This window comes from Engystomops pustulosus, chromosome 10 (genome assembly GCF_040894005.1).
Source record: "Engystomops pustulosus chromosome 10, aEngPut4.maternal, whole genome shotgun sequence".
Taxonomy (NCBI): Eukaryota; Metazoa; Chordata; class Amphibia; order Anura; family Leptodactylidae; genus Engystomops; species Engystomops pustulosus.
Window position 1 is genome coordinate 6,202,522 of NC_092420.1, and position 19,826 is coordinate 6,222,347.

The 19,826-nt window shown below is 46.0% G+C and overlaps 1 long non-coding RNA gene across 2 annotated transcripts in view; it reads left to right on the forward strand.

Moving 5' to 3' along the window:
* Positions 1 to 19,826, forward strand: part of LOC140104513 (uncharacterized) — a 118,581-nt gene that overhangs the window by 60,102 nt on the left and 38,653 nt on the right. The window contains exon 4 of one of the 2 annotated variants that reach the window (XR_011850346.1): positions 1,949 to 3,184. The exons of the other annotated variant lie outside the window; for it this stretch is intronic. This is a non-coding gene — a long non-coding RNA (uncharacterized lncRNA). Of the gene's footprint in view, positions 1 to 1,948; positions 3,185 to 19,826 lie in introns of those variants that run through there. 2 annotated transcript variants of the gene reach the window in all.

The following is a 19,826-nucleotide window of genomic DNA, read 5'->3' on the forward strand; positions in this document are numbered from 1 at the left end:
GCTGCACGTTATTTCTAGTCAGCCTAGTGGTCAGGTACCACACGTGGAACGCACGGTGTTTAGTATCGACGCAGCGTAAAATCCTCCCGGTGGATGAGGTGGTTAGGAACATTCTGGGTGACCTGGTGAAGGTGCGCTCTCTGGAGTATGAGAGGCTGGGCACGGGGAGGGCCTCTCTCCTTTGGAGGGGGTTCTCCTTTAGTGTCCCTTAGTCTGTCATCTCCTCTCCTGGTGTTGGGCTGAAGCTGACACTGTAGATTTTTGTTTTGTGTTCTGAGGTTATAGTGATGTTGGGCTTGCAGGCACCGAACCTGGGCTTTATGTGGTTGGTTTGTTATATGTTGATATGTTTAATGTGTTTGTATTTTGTGTACAGTGTGTATTTATGTAGTTATAGTTAATGTGTATATAGCTTGGTTGGTTTTGGGGTGTTGGTGTTAGGGTGTTAGGTTGGGAGGGGGGTGGACGGGACTTGGACTTTATGATCCTGGGCACTGGTCTGGACTATATAGCGCGAACTTTGGACGTTAGACCAGTGTCTGGGGGGGGGGAGGGTGATGGGCGTGGGATTTAGTTAGTTATATTTAATGTTTTTATTTCCTGTTTGTCTTTTTTTTGCTGTGTATTCTTTAGTTATTTATGAAAAAAAAAAAAATAAATAAATAAATAAATAAATAAATAAAAAAAAAAAATTGTATAAAAAAAAATAAAAAATAATAAAAAAAAAAAATAAAAATTAGGTGGTGGGATTGGGTGAAGGTTTTGTTTTATAATGCTGATTGTGTGGTGTGTGTGTGGCTGGGCCAGGAGATTTTCGTAAGTCTCTTTTAGTTTGTATTATTGTTTTGTTTTGCCAGAAGTTATGGCTTTATTTATGTTTATTGTTGTAATGTTTTTCATTTTTATATATAAAATAAAAGATTTACAGGATGTAACTCAGGATCAGTACAGGATAAGTAATGTCATGTATGTACACAGTGACTGCACTAGCAGCAGAATAGTGAGTGCAGCTCTGGAGTATAATACAGGATGTAACTCAGGATCAGTACAGGATAAGTAATGTCATGTATGTACACAGTGACTGCACCAGCAGCAGAATAGTGAGTGCAGCTCTGGAGTATAATACAGGATGTAACACAGGATCAGTACAGGATAAGTAATGTCATGTATGTACACAGTGACTGCACCAGCAGCAGAATAGTGAGTGCAGCTCTGGAGTATAATACAGCATGTAACTCAGGATCAGTACAGGATAAGTAATGTCATGTATGTACACAGTGACTGCACCAGCAGCAGAATAGTGAGTGCAGCTCTGGAGTATAATACAGGATGTAACTCAGGATCAGTACAGGATAAGTAATGTCATGTATGTACACAGTGACTGCACCAGCAGCAGAATAGTGAGTGCAGCTCTGGGGTATAATACAGGATAAGTAATGTCATGTATGTACAGTGACTGCACCAGCAGCAGAATAGTGAGTGCAGCTCTGGAGTATAATACAGGATGTAACTCAGGATCAGTACAGGATAAGTAATGCCATGTATGTACACAGTGACTGCACCAGCAGAATAGTGAGTGCAGCTCTGGAGTATATTTACTTACCCGGTCCAGTCGCGATCCAGCGGCGGGTTCTCCGACGCTGATTCGGGTTCTGCCGGGATTCACTAAGGTCCATGCGCCGATATTCACCAGGTGCCGCGGCTGCGCCGAGGTCCGCCGAAGTTCACCTGCTTTTTTCTGGTGTATGTGAGTGCTTGATCTTGCGACACAAATGGCTTTTTAAATTCCGCGGTTTTTCCGAATCCTTCGGGTTGTCCAGTGGCCACGCCCCCCGATGAAAAGAGAAATGTATTTAATAAATTCATGTGGGTTATTACATTTTCGATGTTATAACACTTGTCCCCACTTACAGTTTATCTCCCTGAATACTTTGTCCTCTTACTGCAGGATTTGTTGGTGACAAGTAAAATCCTTATTAGATTCCTTTTTTCTATTAAGAGACTAAGAAGAAGACAAGTGCATCCTGTCTGCGTTGTATCAGACGCAGGACACCAGCAGTAACATGTCACACGTCTAATGACCCCTTTTCCAGACTTTTGGCTTATACAATGGAAGTGTTGGATTTAATTCACTTATAAATGAAATGCTGAACCTGGAGGAGGACGATGAGGTGACAGGAAACACGTTGTCCTCCGGGCCCTTGATTTTCAGCAGATATTTCCTAAACCTATCAGAGACTGACTATTCCCTGCTGTCTGAATTGGGCAGAATGATTGTAATCTGCAGCCAGTGTTGGGTATTGTCCCTGGAGAGACGTGTAATCAGACCTTTGTGTATGTTGTTAGTAGCAGCAGGACTGTGATATATGAATTTATATTCCAGGATTACAGAACTCTGAAACGGATCCATTTCGGATGTTGCCTTTTAAATTGGTCTTGCTCATAATGGAGCTTGTTTCGGACCCCTTGAACACACTGGGAGGGGAATTTATTACATGCCGGCACTCGTGCAGTGATGTATGATATAGGCTTCCCCCTGTCTCCACGGATACATCAAGAGACATATGCCTCTTGATGTATCCGTGGGGCGGCCACGCTGCAGGGCATCACTAAGCCAGTGCTTTTTAGAAGGTACACAGGCACTGAGCAGGAGCGCCCATGTCTGCGCAGTCCGCAAGCAGCCTGACATGTCCAACAACCAGGCAATTCTATGCCAGGTACCAGGGTCGACTCCAGGTTGCAGTAGGCCCCTGGGCGACAGCCGCAGTGGGCCCCTGGACAGTGAACTCACATGACGGCATAAAAAATTCAGAAACTCATACAGTCTCTTGTTACCTAAAATATTCCCTAATTTATTATAACAGCCCCCTCGCCCACTATGGGTTCATTAGATACAGCCTCTTTAACCCCCATTGTTTCCTAAAGTACAGCTTTATGTGGGGCCCCCCCAGCAGCTCTGGGCCCCGGCACTTGCCCAGGTATGCCCAGTGCTGGCGCCGGCCCTGCCAGGTCCTATCCGGCATAGAATTGCATTATAACCAGGCAATAGCTAGTGCGTGGGCAGGAGCGGGGACATCCTCCTTCACTCCCACTTATTGTAGCAGTGGGGTAATCTCAACTCCTGCACATATGTAAGGAGACTGACATACGAGATCTCCTTTCTGAAATATAGACATAAAGTAAAGGTAGAAGGTCAATAAACAAAGACTGTAGGGATTAACAAACCCAAACCTTAAATTTGGTACTTGACCCTGTACCTCGATAAACCATCCAACCGTTTGGTACTTGACCTTGTACCTTGATCAAGCATCCAACCGTTTGGTACTTGACCTTGTACCTTGATCAACCATCCAACCGTTTGGTACTTGACCTTGTACTTTGATAAACCTTCCATCCGTCTGGTACTTGACCTTGTACTTTGATAAATCACCCATCCGTCTGGTACTTGACCGTGTACCTTGATAAACCTTCCATCCGTCTGGTACTTGACCTTGTACTTTGATAAATCATCCATCCGTCTGGTACTTGACCGTGTACCTAGACTAACCACCCAACCGTCTGGTACTTGACCGTGTACCTAGACTAACCACCCAACCGTCTGGTACTTGACCGTGTACCTAGACTAACCACCCAACCGTCTCGTACTTGACCGTGTACCTAGACTAACCACCCATCAACAGACCGGGAAACTAAATGTTTGGGTAATGTGGGAAGGCCACAGCGTTTATTAACAACTAAGATAAATTATTAAATAACGTTATAAATTAAAACATTTCCCAACTTGCTAGGCCCGCTTGGCATCTTCAAAATCTTGAGAACCAACTTCGCCCGAAATGGCGGCTGCGGCCCTGCAGCCGGCATGTGGGCATCTTCCAGCGCCTTAGGGCCTGTGTAACTTCCGCCTTCGCTGTGACAACTGTAGGAAAACAGAAGGAAACAGCCAGAACCAAGGAAAGAAAAGCTGAAAAGAAATAATTCTGAGGGCAGGGTGGGAGGGTGACTTCTCGCCTCTTCGGTCCAGGGGGCAGAAGGAAAGAGGCCCCCCCCACGTGCTCTCGGACTTTATAAAACCACCGGGCGGGTCCTTACCCGCCCCCAAACACCGCCTCCGGTGACCTCACACGGGAGGGGTAAAGGGGCAAGCCCCACCAGCCTACCAGAAGGCTTGAAACCACCCCCTACAGTCCTCAGCCCCTTCGCTATTTGCTTTGGGGCTTGTTAGACTGTAGGGATTAACAAACCCAAACCTTAAATTTGGTACTTGACCCTGTACCTCGATAAACCATCCAACCGTTTGGTACTTGACCTTGTACCTTGATCAAGCATCCAACCGTTTGGTACTTGACCTTGTACCTTGATCAACCATCCAACCGTTTGGTACTTGACCTTGTACTTTGATAAATCACCCATCCGTCTGGTACTTGACCTTGTACCTTGATAAACCTTCCATCCGTCTGGTACTTGACCTTGTACTTTGATAAATCATCCATCCGTCTGGTACTTGACCGTGTACCTAGACTAACCACCCAACCGTCTGGTACTTGACCGTGTACCTAGACTAACCACCCAACCGTCTGGTACTTGACCGTGTACCTAGACTAACCACCCAACCGTCTGGTACTTGACCGTGTACCTAGACTAACCACCCAACCGTCTCGTACTTGACCGTGTACCTAGACTAACCACCCATCAACAGACCGGGAAACTAAATGTTTGGGTAATGTGGGAAGGCCACAGCGTTTATTAACAACTAAGATAAATTATTAAATAACGTTATAAATTAAAACATTTCCCAACTTGCTAGGCCCGCTTGGCATCTTCAAAATCTTGAGAACCAACTTCGCCCGAAATGGCGGCTGCGGCCCTGCAGCCGGCATGTGGGCATCTTCCAGCGCCTTAGGGCCTGTGTAACTTCCGCCACGGAGCAGCCTCCTCCCTCCTACCACCGGCTGCGACCCCCCACACGGACCAAGGCCATGGCCTTCTCAGCCTGCTCCTGTAGGCCGAGAAGGAAAATATTCGAAAATATTCACCTCAATGGAATTGAGATGGACCCCGTCGCATAATAAGAGATGACGGCTATCCCCTGCAGATTCTCATGCCTATACGTCACTCCTCCCAGGGACATCATGTATTGTGATAATCACGACTTCCTTGCTCTCTATAAAGCAGCTGTGAATAGGATGCCTGACCCATTACCTACTCGAAGACATACTTGCAAAACCCACAAGACTTCCTTCAAGGGACTAGTTATCCGGGGTGAGATGTGCCTTTTGTGCTACCCAGGATTATCCTTTACCGACTTTAAGTTACTGCATTTACCCAAAACCAGGGACCAAAACCGCAAAAGCTCGCAACTAGTTATGGAAAGTTTTGGACAGTTCCATCTTTCTCTCTTACCCTGCACTAAGTCAACCGCCCTATCAAAGGAGACGTACGTAACCGCCACAACCTCCTATATAGCGTCATAGACCGAGGGACCCTTGGGAAAAGACAGGTGAGCAATTAATCTGAACTTTCCGGGCTCCTTTTGGGAACTAAGCCTGGCGGTCCTATAAGGAACCGGCGGTCCTACCCGGGGAAACCTCATTCCCGACCTTCTCTAGTGCTAATACTGGATTGAATGAAATTAAACTACCGCATTTAACCAACATTGCGGTGGGCTGGTGGCTATCCTGATGCAGTGGCTGGGGTGAGAAGTGCCTTTTGTGCTGCCCAGGATTATCCTTCACTGACATTAACCCCTTAACGCCGGAGCCACTTTTCACCTTCCTGACACGGGCCAGTTTTTGAAATCTGCCCTGTGTGACTATAAATGGTTATAACTTCGGAACGCTTAACCTATCCAAGTGATTTTAAAATTGTTTTCTCGTGACACTTTGTACTTCATGTTAGTTACAACATTTTGGTGGTATGTTTTGCATTTATTTAGGAGAAATTCAAATATTTGGTGAAAATTTTGAAAAATTCTCAATTACCGGACTTCAAAATGTTCTACTTTATCCCATATATGGTCATAACCGCTAAAAATGTAATAACTAACATTCACCAAATGACTACTTTATGTGGACGTGATGTTTTATGCATATTTTAATTTTTACAGGATGCTATGGGGCTTAGAATGTTACGTGCGATATTCCATATTTTCATAAAAAACGCAAAAACCTGCTATTGAGGACCTGCTCAGTTTCAGGTCACTTTGAGAGGTCTAAATAAAAGAAAAACCCCTAAATTACCCCATTATAGAAAGGACACCCCTCAATGTATGTGAAACAACTTTTGTGAAGTTTGTTAACCCTTTAACAGTTTTACAGGGGTTAAAACAAAAACGGATGCAATTGAAAGTTTTTTTGTTTTTTTTTTTTTTGACTAAATGAATGTGTTTTTCAAAATGTACAAATTCTCAGTGGATAAAATGCCAAAACGCTCCACAAATTTTAAACCCCAATCCCTTCCGCGTATAACAATACCCCATATGTGGTGGTGACTGCTGTATGGGCACACACCAGGGCATGGCGGGGGAGCTGCGCCATTCAGAGTAGATTATGCATTGTCACTTTTTATTGGCTACACAATCTTTATTGTTTTGGCAATTGTGACATATAAGGGCTTATTTTTTGCGACATGAGATCCACTTTACAAATACTTCATTTTAGTGAGTCATTAGCTTATTGATGAGATTTTATTAACTCTTGAATGTATGGGAGAAAGAAAAATTGTCAATTTTGGTTCCCTTTCTTTTCGTATTTTTTGGAGGTCGTACACCGTACACTAAAAATTCTATATTATCTGTATTCTATAGGTCACTACGATTACGTTGATACCTCATGTATATAGTTTTTTACTTTTACAATTTTACTGAATAAACTAAAATAGAGGAAATCTCATTTGTTTTTGCATCGCCATCTTTTCGGAGACGTAACTTTAATATTTTTTGTTGACAGAGCGAGTTTAGGGCTTATTTTTTACGTGTTGAGTTGTTCTTTTCAATTGATACCATTTTGGCGCTCAATTTTTTTTTTTTTTTTTTTTTTTTTTAAATTAAAATATGTTTTTATTAAATGTATTAACTCTTATCACTTTACAGGTACGCCTGATCAAGCGATCCACTGATCGCTTGTTCAAGCTATTGTTCACCACACACAGTGTAATACAGATGTATCACACTGCGCATGTACGGACCCGGCTCCTGGAAGGAGGATCGCACATCCCCGGGCACTGGCAGTCCCGGGGCTGCGATCCCTAAATGGGTTGCCCTGTCCTGCGCTAGCTAAATTCCCTAAGCCCACAGGTGTATCCTGACTGGCTTGTAATTGTGTGAGTAGTGATCTAATGGATGCGATGACCTCTGTGTTCTTGTGTGATGATGTAATGGATGTGATGACCTCTGTCCTTGTGTGATGAGGTAATGGCCGACCACGAGGGGAGGCCACTGAACTCACCGGATGAAGTCTTCGCTGGTGGAGCTGACTTGTCCTGATGAGAAGACTGTGCTTTGTCCTGTTCAGATGGTTGGTGATGTTCGGAAGCTGAAGTGATGCGTTGAGGTGGTTGCTTGATGATGTCAGAGCTGTGAGGTGGAGCTTGAGAGCCTTGGCTGCCATGGCGGGATGACCTCTGGGACTGCGGTGGCTGTAGAAGAGCTGAGGATCTGTTTTCGGATTCCTGGTGAGTTGTTGGATGCTCTGATGTCCGCCTGGAGCGCTTGGTCAGGCTGTGAGGGAAGTCTCTGTGCCGTTGTCGGTAGTCTCGGTGACAGGTGCGGGTGTGTGAGTGCGCCACCTCGCGGCCACTGGAACCCGGTGATGATGGGCTGTTGTAGTGTCCGCGGCGTCCTGCATGATGATGATGATGGCGGCTGCGGCCTGGTGAGAGGAGCTCAGAGCCAGTATCGGCAGCCTGCCTGCGGTATGGCCTCTGGGAGTCCACTCTGCTGTGACGTTGCTGCTTGTAGAACGGGGATCTGTGGCTCCTGTGTCTGTGGTGCGCCGTGGGCATAGAGGTCTCTACTGCATCAAGGGTATGCAGAGAGGACTCGGGAATAGGAGAGGAGGAGGGAAGGGGAGCTGCCCAGGGATCCAGGGCTGTGGTGTTGGCTGGGCCGGGGGGCATGTTGGGGGAAAGCAGAGGGCCGGGACGCAGGCTGTGGATAGCGCTGCTGGCGGCTCCTGAGTTGGTGGGGGGTATGTGACAGGGAGGTGGGCCTGGGGCTGACTGTGGAGAAGGCCCGAGGCCTGGAGTGTGGGTAGGCCCGAGGACTGCCATGGGGCCTGGGGCAGGATGGGGGATAGGCCCGAGGCCTGGTGCCGAGCCCGGGGCTGGTGACGGATAGGCCCGAGGCCTGCGGCCGGCTGCCGTGGGGGCCCGAGGCCTGGTAGCAGGCCCAGGGCAGGCTGAAAATTAGGCCCGAGGCCTACCGGAAGTCCCCGGCCTAGGCGCCGGGTAGGCCTGAAGCCTGCCGCACGGCGGGGGAGGGACAATGGGGGTGTCGGAAGGGCTGGGAAAGGCCGGCCCTGCCAGTGTGAGGAGCAGGACGGGGATCGCTGCCGAGGGAGGGCGGCTCGGCTTACCAGAGGCCCGGCCGGATGCGGAGGCCGCAGGCTCCGGCTGGTGCTGGAGGTGAGAAGAGTGGTGGGGGAAGCGGGATCGCGGAGGTGAGATGATCGGGGGGGTGGGAGGTTGGTGGGCGGCATACCGGGCGCCACGGAGGTGAGGATGATCGGGGGGGGGGGGGGGGGCGCTATAGCGGGGGCCGCGGAGGTGAGGTGATCGGTGGGAGGCGGGATCGAGGGCGCCGCGGAGGTGAGGGGGTTACCTTGTTGTCCGGGAGCTGGGGAGGCCGGGCATCGGGGCTAATAGCTGAAACCGGCCGGGACCGGAGCTGGAGGTGAGGAGAGCGGGAAGGTCCATCTGGCCGGGGCCTGGTGGTGAGGGGACCGGAGCTGGGAGCAGGGGGGGGGAGGGGTGAGCGGGCAGCAGCGCTGGGGTAGGTGAGCGGGCAGCAGTGCTGGGGTAGGTGAGCGGGCAGCAGCGCTGGGGTGCCAGGCAGAGGATGGAAACCTACCCCTTTGCATTCTTCTCAGCAGGGATCCCACGACGATCCTCCTGGGCAGTCGGTGTCCCATGTGGTCTGGACGACGCCATCTTCTTCTGGCCCGGGCCGCACTTCCTGGCTGGTGCAGGTGATGATCTTCCTCAGGGGACGTCCTCCATCTTCTGCCAGCTGCTCCCATGGAGGAGGTAAGGAGCACTGGGTGGGTGGTGGTGACAGGGTGGCGGGCCGCCGGGCGGGGGTGGTGGCTGTACCCTCCAGGGTGGAAGCCACTGCCGGAGGATTCGGTCCTAGGAGATGGGTGTCCTCTTCAGGGACGTCCGCTTCTTGAACCGACCCCGCAGCAAGGCGCTGCAGGAGGGTATCCAGCATGGCTGAACCCTGCATGGCCGCTTGCTAGAGTACTTGTTCTTCTAGGGAAGCCATGCTGGGTATTTGCAGAGGGGTCTCTGACTTCTCGCCTCTTCGGTCCAGGGGGCAGAAGGAAAGAGGCCCCCCCCACGTGCTCTCGGACTTTATAAAACCACCGGGCGGGTCCTTACCCGCCCCCAAACACCGCCTCCGGTGACCTCACACGGGAGGGGTAAAGGGGCAAGCCCCACCAGCCTACCAGAAGGCTTGAAACCACCCCCTACAGTCCTCAGCCCCTTCGCTATTTGCTTTGGGGCTTGTTATGTCTCCTGTTATTTGTAAAGAAAAGAGAAACCTCAGGGAAGGGAACATTAGCTACGACAGGAGAACAAGTCAATAAAAGTTGGCAGACAGTTTATAGAATTTTCTAAATCAAACTGAACACAAACACTAAAGTAACAGCAGGAAATGTTTCCTCCAAAGTAAGAGAAAGCAAGTAAGTATAAGTGGTGTAATTCCCCTGTGATACTTCTGGGTCAGCTCTGATGTGACCGGGGCGATAGCGGGAGGTCCGGCCACACGCAGCGTTGTCAGTCTCATAATGTGTATGAAGAGCTGTTGTAAATTCAGGTATTCTGACTTCTACCGTGTTTACACGAAAATGTAACAGTGGGGCTCATTTAACATGCAAAGCCTGATAGCAGTGTGCCACATGCCCAATGTTAAAGGTGCACCAAAAAAAAAAGTGGTGCACTCGGTTGGAGCAATGCAGGGGTCACCAGAGTCATGAAGTACTTGCAGCAGAAATCCTGAATCTGGCGCCCCCTGCACACCACACAGGACACTGCACTGCTGTCAGTAAATGTATGAACCTGTACTGAAGACCACATCTTCACCACATCGCCGTGATACCGTTGCAGGTCACTGAAGAGCCGTTTAGGCCAGAGATGATAGTAAATGGGTTGGCTAAAGTTTCATCATAATCTGATGGCTGGAACACCCATTATTTACAAGAGCAAGGGTCTTCCTCCTAATCAATAAAGTGACAGGTTGTGACACTCCATTCAATGTGTATTGAGTGTTGTAAATAGCTGAGTACGGCGCTCATCAATCTCCTGCACTATCATAGAGGCTGGATGACAGTGCCAGGGATAGCCGAGCGATACACACTCCTACAGGACGCATTCTCAATCTGCCACTGCATCAACTAGGAGTGAGAACCAGTATGTAACACGGACCATCCTCTTTATAAGCACAAAATAGTAAAACTAATAGAGGATCATCTGCCATGAAGATGTGTCAGGGATAATTCTGAGCTCTGCGTCATGGGGCTCCGCTGTCACTTTCCTCTATCAGTCATCTGGCTACCATGGAGATGCACTGAAGTGGTAGAACAAAATACACATAAATCAACTGGGAGGAAATGATTCAGCGCTGGGGACAGGTTTTGGAAAGTGAAGTCACAAAATTTAGGTCACATCTGAAGTCTCCTAATTTATCAGCAGTAACAGAAATATAACTGGAAGCTCCTGGGTCCCAGTGTGACTCCTGGAACACAACCCTTTTTGTTGCTTCTGTGATTCCCCTGGATTGTCCTAATGGACCGTGTGGTGGAGCAGCTGAGCTGTGGCAATAGGAACCAGTGGTGGTATCTAGCAGCCAAGTGCCCTCGCCTCCACAACAGAGACAATTCTAGTTCTTCTAGGGCAGTGATGGTGCCCAAACTACAACAAAAACCCACTTATTTATTTGTCAAAGCTTTCAACCGCATAGGCATCCTCAGGAGATCAATACAGTAGAAAGAGGAGAAATTCAGATTATTATTGTAGCTTCCCTCCAGGGTCCCCTGTACAGGAAGAATTGCAGGGCCCATGGCAGGAGCTCAATTATAATCCAGCCCTTTCCACATCTTCTCCCTCCTCCTGCAGTCCCAGGCAGCCGAGGATGTGTTGCTTTAAAATAGTACTGAGTGCAGATTGTCCTGTGTGGCCTGGGACTGCAGGATGAGGCCATGGGTCCTGTCTTATGAACTGTATGCTGAGGACCTGGGTGCCCACAGAGAGGGCTCTGAGTGCCACCTCTGGCACCCGTGCCAAAGGCTCGCCACCACTGTTCTAGGGTCTTAGCTCCACTGTTACGCAGTAAGTAGCATACAAAGGGATTTTGTCTATGTTTTTAGGGATTGCTATCAATGATCTGTATAAACTGTATATTCCACAGCAGGATAAACCACACCGCAGACTCGCTGAAATATTATGCGGTGCCGTTTTTTCTCACATTTGCTTTAAAATGACTAGTGATTCACATTGAGTTTTCTCTCTGTGTCACTATGGCCCCTATTTAATTTGCTAATTAATTATACCGAAGCCTGTCTGACCTGATGAGCATACATTTGCATATTGATGAACGCTCTGCAGGGTCTAAAGATCTGAAATGAACTAATTTAAAGTTCACGTCCGCCAGGAATATTATTTAATTAGCTGCAAATGGGAAAAAAAAACTTTGAAAACAAGTTACAATAAGCGTCAGTACAAAATGGCAATCAGAGCCAGACCCAATGGATACGTCCACCCGGGATGGATATATAGCAGCACGTGTGTCTGATATCTCAAAAATGTCTGCAATGCCCTTCATTTTAGTAATCACTTCTTTTATCCTGGCAATTAATCCTGATCTTAGATAAATACAAGTTCCCGGTCCACTCCTTCAAAGGAAATCTACCATCAAATCCATCCTGATAAACCAGAGACACTTACTCATAGATCCAGGCGCCGTGACTGTGGTAACCTCCTTATATGTGGCATCCATGGCCTCCTTCCTTATAAACTTTTGGGTGTTACCAGAGCCCCTCAGTGCTGTAGCTTCACGTGCTGTTATATATGTGCAGGAGCACTTCCTCCCTCCCTCTGCTGTAGTGAGATTACATCAGGCAGAGGGGGGGAGTGTGGAGGGAGAAGGGGAGACTTTGTAACAGTCTGTGAAGCTGCAGCACGGAGGAGCTCTGGTAACTTCCCCGAGAGCCCTGAGGGAAGTAGATTTTAGAAGGGAGGAGGCTATGGATAACAAATATTAGGAGATTACTGCAGTCCTGGTGCCTGGATCTATGAGTAAGTGCCCAAGGTTTATCATGGTTGAATTTGATGGTGGATTTCCTTTAAAGAGGACCTGTCACCAGTACCTTAAATAACCACTGTACCTTAATTACAGACCTTTTTCTGATATATACATTTTCTGACTCATGTCTAGTCTTCTCTCTCTCAGGCTGGCAATGAGCCACACCCCATTAGTGTGACTGACAGCTCTGTGTCTCCCTGCTCTGCCTCCTTGTACTTAGGGACTGTCTGCTAATATGTAACTACAGACATGTAAAGCTCTATGTACAGATAAGAAGTATTGTGTAAATTATTTTTTACACGGTGCCTTGTGTTACATTCATGACATGTGACCAGTGACGACATCGCAGGACCTTCATCCAAACTGTACACCATGTTTGTGATAACATGAGATCACAGCAGCCTCCATGGAGGATGGAGAGGAGTAGAAGTCTGCTGTGACTTCATGTGATCAGATACATGCATGTGGTACATTTTGCTATTATTAAGAGGCTAAAGGACCTGAGATGATGTCACTCTGGTCACATGATATAAACTGTGACCAGTAAGGAGGCATAAGAATTAGATGGGAGGGGCTGGATGAGCAGGACACGCCCCCTTCTGATGCCAGGTAATACAAGATAAAAGGTGATTTATGTCGATGTAACTTTTTAACTAAAAGGTTTAGTCAGTGAATAGAGCTCTATAGGAACCTATCACTGGCTGTACATGTGCAAATGTTCTGACAGGTTCCCTTTTAATGGACATCTACCATCAGATATACTGATTGCAGACTGCTATAATGTACATCTTCTTTCAAAAGTGTTTTTAATAACTCCTGGAACAGGCAACTTTTATAAAATATGCTCTAATAGGAAGAGAAACATTACTTTTGGACACAGACTAATAAAGCAATGTTGATATAATCCCATGTTTGGGTATATGCACATCAGCCTGTAAGTGCACCAGGAGCCCCTGCTACAATTCTTAAATTCATCATCAATTTAAACATTAAAAAAATAGAACATATCCTGATGACACATTGCCTTTCAATGTTTTTCTTGATTGTCGTCCCCTCATGAACCTGTTCTCTTGGGACCACATGAAACATCTGCTTCTCCAAGTCGTCCTCTACTGAACCTTAAAGTCCCAAACAGAGACTTTGAGTGTAATAAAGGATTAAGTGCGAACAATCCCTATGAGTGATTAAATGAAGACGCTTAGAATTCTGAGCAATGTGTCAACGCTGGCAATGATTGCAAACTAAAGACAGATCCATGGGCAATCAGCGAGGGGCTCTGTAGTGGCCAATCATGTCTTCAGGGAAAGGCTATTAATACTTAGGGTGATGCCACACATGACATTTTTGTTCCATTTTTAGGCGTGCGTTTTTTACTGTTTTCCATGCGTTTGGCTGCATTGAACCTGTTTATCTATTAAGCTAAATAGCTTCAAAGCAGCGAAACGCATGGTAAACGGTAAAAAAACGGACGTGTTATTAAACGGAATGAAAACACATGCTTAAAAATGGGCCAAAAATGCCACGTGTGGCATCACCCTTACCACGCATCCACATCTATAGCCATGTGATAGAGGGAGACAGTCTTCCTAGTATATCGCCACTACATCTAATAGAATGGGATGGGGGTCATTAGTCGTGCTCATAAAAGGTCATAAGATTGGAAGTTATGTAATGATGGACACCTATCAATGGAAGTAAGTGATTGTGGTGCCCCAATGGGGTCAAAGTGTTCTCCCTCGTTAGCCATTCTTTTGGTAGCCTGATGGGAAGAATTCTTTTTCCCCAGATCATTTGGTACGTGTGTGGATGACATGCAACTGGTGTGTAAGGGCAGGGTGTCATCCGCAGCCCTTTTTATTCAATACATTAACGACAATGAGGTAAATCTAAAATTTACGACTGAAACCCCTGGGGACACTTTTTCCATTTTTGGGATTTAGGACTTACTGGCAATGTCAGGAGGTTATTATCTATGGCAATACAAAAATATCCTCCAATGAAAGATTCTATCAGGAACAAAGTATGCAAATAACCCATAGATTACTTGACAATATGAAAAGAGACAATGGGGCAGATTGATCAAACTTTATAAAAGTTCTGAGCTGCCCATGGCAACCAATTACAGCTCAGCTTTCATTGTACCAGTGCTCATGAATATTTTAAAGGAGAGCTGTAATTGGTCGCCATGGGCAACTAAGAACATTCTTACTTTTAGATAAATCTGCTCCAATATCCTTTTAAGAAAAACAAAGGAAAAAGTCCCAATAAGAATACAAGATTTCTTCTAACCCCTTAGTGACGCGGCCTGAAAATGTTCTTGCGACCGGGTATTTTTAGCGAATTTTCGTAAACGCCGGTTGAAGGGCCATAACTTTTTTTTTTGCGTGCTACCTTAAAATTTTACTTTTTTTGGGGGGGGGGGGGATTCATACAACCAGTTAAACGTAATAAAAGTTTAATAATTTTTTTTTTTCATATATATTTTTTTTTTATTATTAGGGGATAAAAGTGGAAAAAAGTATTTTTTTTAGCCATTTATAGTACATATATTTTTTTAATTTTCAAATTAACATTATGAATGAATTCCCTATTTTGTTTCGGTCGTAACGTCTCGGGTAAAAGGGGCGACTATAGCCACTTTTTTTGTAGTGTAGCGGTGGATTTTTTTTTAATATACAGGGGAAATGTCAATTTATTTTTAAGAATATTTATTAATATTTTGCGTGCGTGTTTGTTTTTACTTTATATGTCTCCTATTAGGTCATAAAAGTGTTTTTTTTCCCTAATTTTACTTTATAATTTTTCTTACAAGTTTTCCCCTGTAATTGAGGCATCTGGACCACCGATTGCTGCAACGTGTGCTTTAGGGCTCTTTCACATCGCCAGTGGTGCTCAGACTCAGTTGCGCCTCCGTTGCGTTTTGTCTGTTTTTTTTTTATTTTGTCTCTGTGTCCAAAAATGAACCTAATGGTCTAACATTGCTTTGAAAACATCACACCTGGTTTTAAGCATCATCAGATATTTCATCAGTTTTTTTGCGGACCCATAGACTTCCATTGCCTTCTCCGCATCCGTAAAATAATTTTTCAATGGACAACACATCAGTGGAAATACAAGCAAATGTAAAAACACCCATATAAATCAATGGCTTTGTGAGGCATAGGCTTTCCAATGCAATCAGGCTTTGCTTGAAGAAAATAATCCAAAGGAGTTTACTTGGAAAAGTCAATATAACATAACAGGTTCAATAAACACCAGGCTCTTGTAGCTCCACAGACCACAAATCTTCACAATCAAAATCCCCCAGATTGCTGGTCACTGCCACCTTTTATACAATTCCCACAATTCTCTGCAGCTTCCCCTATAAAATACCGGGGCTGCTGCTGGCGCCTCTTATAAGGTCAGAGCAGACACACCATGCTGCAGGTAAGTAGAACAGAACATACATTACATTGTGTTACATTGTAACAGCACATTCCCTGGTTTTGGTACATGGCTCCCAGGTTGTAATACTAGAAAGAAGAGAATAGAGAATTAGGTGGCCGGCCTGATGGGAGAAGTAGAATAATGGGGGTCATTTACTAAGGGTCCGAATCGCTCTTTTTCGTCGGGTTTCCTGAAAATCACCGGTTTGCCCCGGGTTTTTGGTGCACACGATCGGTGCCGGCATGCATGCGACGGAAATGGGGGGCGTGCCCATTGGAAAACGCGACGGATTCTGTAAAAACCGCAGTATTTTTTTTTAATTTTTTTAAAGTGTCGCTTACCTGCACCCGGGATAGGATGGTGAACTCCGGCGGACTTCAGCGCAGCAGCGACACCTGCTGGACTTCTTGACGGAGAACGCGCCAGGTGGATCGCGACAGGACTGGGTAAGTAAATGTGCCCCAATAAGTCATTCACACAGAAGTTTACCAAACCAGGAAACTAATGTACCACAACCAGAGTCACAGAAAGGAAAAAAAAAAAAAACTATGCGTCTAATTCACAAAGACATCCGTGGAAATCACTGAACCACGGACGTGAAAACCAACGCCAATGTGAAAGAGCCTGTAAGATGGGAAAACGTATCAGGATCCTTTGTGCTCTGCACAAAACCGAAATAATTTCTTAATTTAGAAGGAAAGCTGCAGATTGGGAGGAAAGGGAAGGAACTTCCAAAGTGACGGCATGATATCGGTTCTTAGGCGTTTGTCACCATAGACCCCATAAGTGATAGACTGTAAATGTAGAGCGCACCCTGCCAGACTGACTACTGGATAACAGGAGGGGAACAGCCGAGGAAATCTGCCTCCTCTCCCCTGCCAAAAGTGTGTGGACTGGAGTGTGCTGAGCTCTGCGTGCAGATCACTGCTGATGCCAGATCCCTGCAGAGCAACAACGTCTGGAACCGACTGAAATGAATTCCTTATCCTTATGCAAATACAAATCACAGTGCAAGCTGTCAGAGACCCCTGACACATGGCGGGAGCCCCTCACTACTACACACCTGCAGAGCGTCCTGGGACACTACTCCACAATACTCCAAACAAACTACATGGAACAAGGCCACACATCTCCAGTAGTATAGGCAAGTATCAGAGCTGAAAATATAACCACAGCCTGTCTCGCTCTGTAGGGGGATGACAACTTGTGATTTATTAACAGTTCTGGAGTTTCCAGAAATCACAGTGAAATAGAAAATATTATTTATAATACTGTGTTACTGAATTGTTCCATTTACAAAGAATTTTCTTCTATTTAGTGAATTGCTGTCATAGTGCTCCATCTACTGGTCATTTGGTGAAAGACAGGTAGATCCAAAATACTGTTGTGTTTCAGTTTTATCATGGACATTGATTATTACATTCTATTCTGATGGACCAGCAGCAGAATAGTGAGTGCAGCTCTGGAGTATAATACAGGATGTAACTCAGGATCAGTACAGGATAAGTAATGTCATGTATGTACACAGTGACTGCACCACCAGCAGAATAGTGAGTGCAGCTCTGGGGTATAATACAGGATGTAACTCAGGATCAGTACAGGATAAGTAATGTCATGTATGTACACAATGACTGCACCAGCAGCAGAATAGTGAGTGCTGCTCTGGGGTATAATACAGGATGTAACTCAGGATCAGTACAGGATAAGTAATGTCATGTATGTACACAGTGACTGCACCAGCAGCAGAATAGTGAGTGCAGCTCTGGAGTATAATACAGGATGTAACTCAGGATCAGTACAGGATAAGTAATGTCATGTATGTACACAGTGACTGCACCAGCAGTAGAATAGTGAGTGCAGCTCTGGAGTATAAAACAGGATGTAACTCAGGATCAGTACAGGATAAGTAATGTCATGTATGTACACAGTGACTGCACCAGCAGCAGAATAGTGAGTGCAGCTCTGGGGTATAATACAGGATGTAACTCAGGATCAGTACAGGATAAGTAATGTCATGTATGTACCCAGTGACTGCACCAGCAGCAGAATAGTGAGTGCAGCTCTGGGGTACAATACAGGATGTAACTCAGGATCAGTACAGGATAAGTAATGTCATGTATGTACACAGTGACTGCTCCAGCAGAATAGTGAGTGCAGCTCCGGGGTATAATACAGGATGTAACTCAGGGTCAGTACAGGATAAGTAATGTCATGTATGTACACAGTGACTGCACCAGCAGCAGAATAGTGAGTGCAGCTCTGGGGTATAATACAGGATAAGTAATGTCATGTATGTACACAGTGACTGCACCAGCAGAATAGTGAGTGCAGCTCTGGAGTATAATACAGGATGTAACTCAGGATCAGTACAGGATAAGTAATGTCATGTATGTACACAGTGACTGCACTAGCAGCAGAATAGTGAGTGCAGCTCTGGGGTATAATACAGGATGTAACTCAGGATCAGTACAGGATAAGTAATGTCATGTATGTACACAGTGACTGCACCAGCAGCAGAATAGTGAGTGCAGCTCTGGAGTATAATACAGGATGTAACTCAGGATCAGTACAGGATAAGTAATGTCATGTATGTACACAGTGACTGCACCAGCAGCAGAATAGTGAGTGCAGCTCTGGGGTATAATACAGGATGTAACTCAGGATCAGTACAGGATAAGTAATGTCATGTATGTACACAGTGACTGCACCAGGATCAGTACTGAACTGATTTTCAACCTCTGCGCAACCGCATAAATTTTTTATTCAAGAGAGTCTTCTTTCGCATTATAATTTACTTCCAGTTTTCATAGGTCCTCAGTATAATACATGTAATTTGCCTGAATGATCACAAGGTGTCGCTGTTTATGAATCCGTAGTAGACATTTTCTCTTATTTTGAGGTTGAGGGCTGTAGGGCGTCTTCCACCTCCCAAACCACAAATAAGGTCATGAGGCTTGTGGGACACTGTACCAGTTATACAGACAAACCTTTCTTATTCTAATAGTCTAATCAGAGTTGTGTCCATGTAAATTGATTCCCCTGTCTTAAAGGGCGCGTATAGCTCCTTGAAAAATTAGGTCATAAGTATGTGATCAGTGAGATCTGGCACCGACACCGGTCCCTCGTTGGGCGATAGGGGCTCATGTGGGCACTTTCTGCAGCTGTGGCTCCACCAAATATGTGCGTGTGTTTCTGTTATATCCTCCTTACATTGATTATGGGTATAATTGGTATTGAAGTTTTGCAATTTGTTGTAGATTCGCTAGTTTAAGGTTCAGACGTTTCCTGCACATTTCAGTTGCTTAGTTCCCATTAAAGGGGTTTTTCAGTCTCCCTTTACATTGCATTTACATCAGTTTGTAAATGTAAGCGATGTCATTAGGTAAAACTCCTTGTCTGTAAACGCAACCTAGGGGTGCGGTCACACGCTGTACTTGCGCAGCACTAGCGCCACGTTTCCAAGTGCAGGGGGGCCGTGCCACGACCCAATCTCATTAGCGTTTGCAATTAAACATATGTGATTGTTAACCATATGCATGAGTTTCACAGCAAACGAAAATGCGTTCAGCCCGAGGTGCGGTCCCCTGGACTAGCGCTGCGCTTGTAAACGTATAAAATACAGTGGGCTGGCAGATGGATGGCTGACAGAATGCACCTCCCACTAGTTCTGGATACTGCACATATATAGGGCAGCATTTGGCGCACAATGGTATGCAGAACCATTAAAATAACGCAAAACACCAGCGGCTCGTTCCCGATCGCAGGCGTTTCCATAGAAACGCCGATGTGATCGGGCCGAGGCCCGCCCCCGTGGGCGCAACTTTGTCTGCGTTTGCAAGCGCAGACAAATTTCCACACGCCGGCCTAAGGGTCCCGCGGCCAC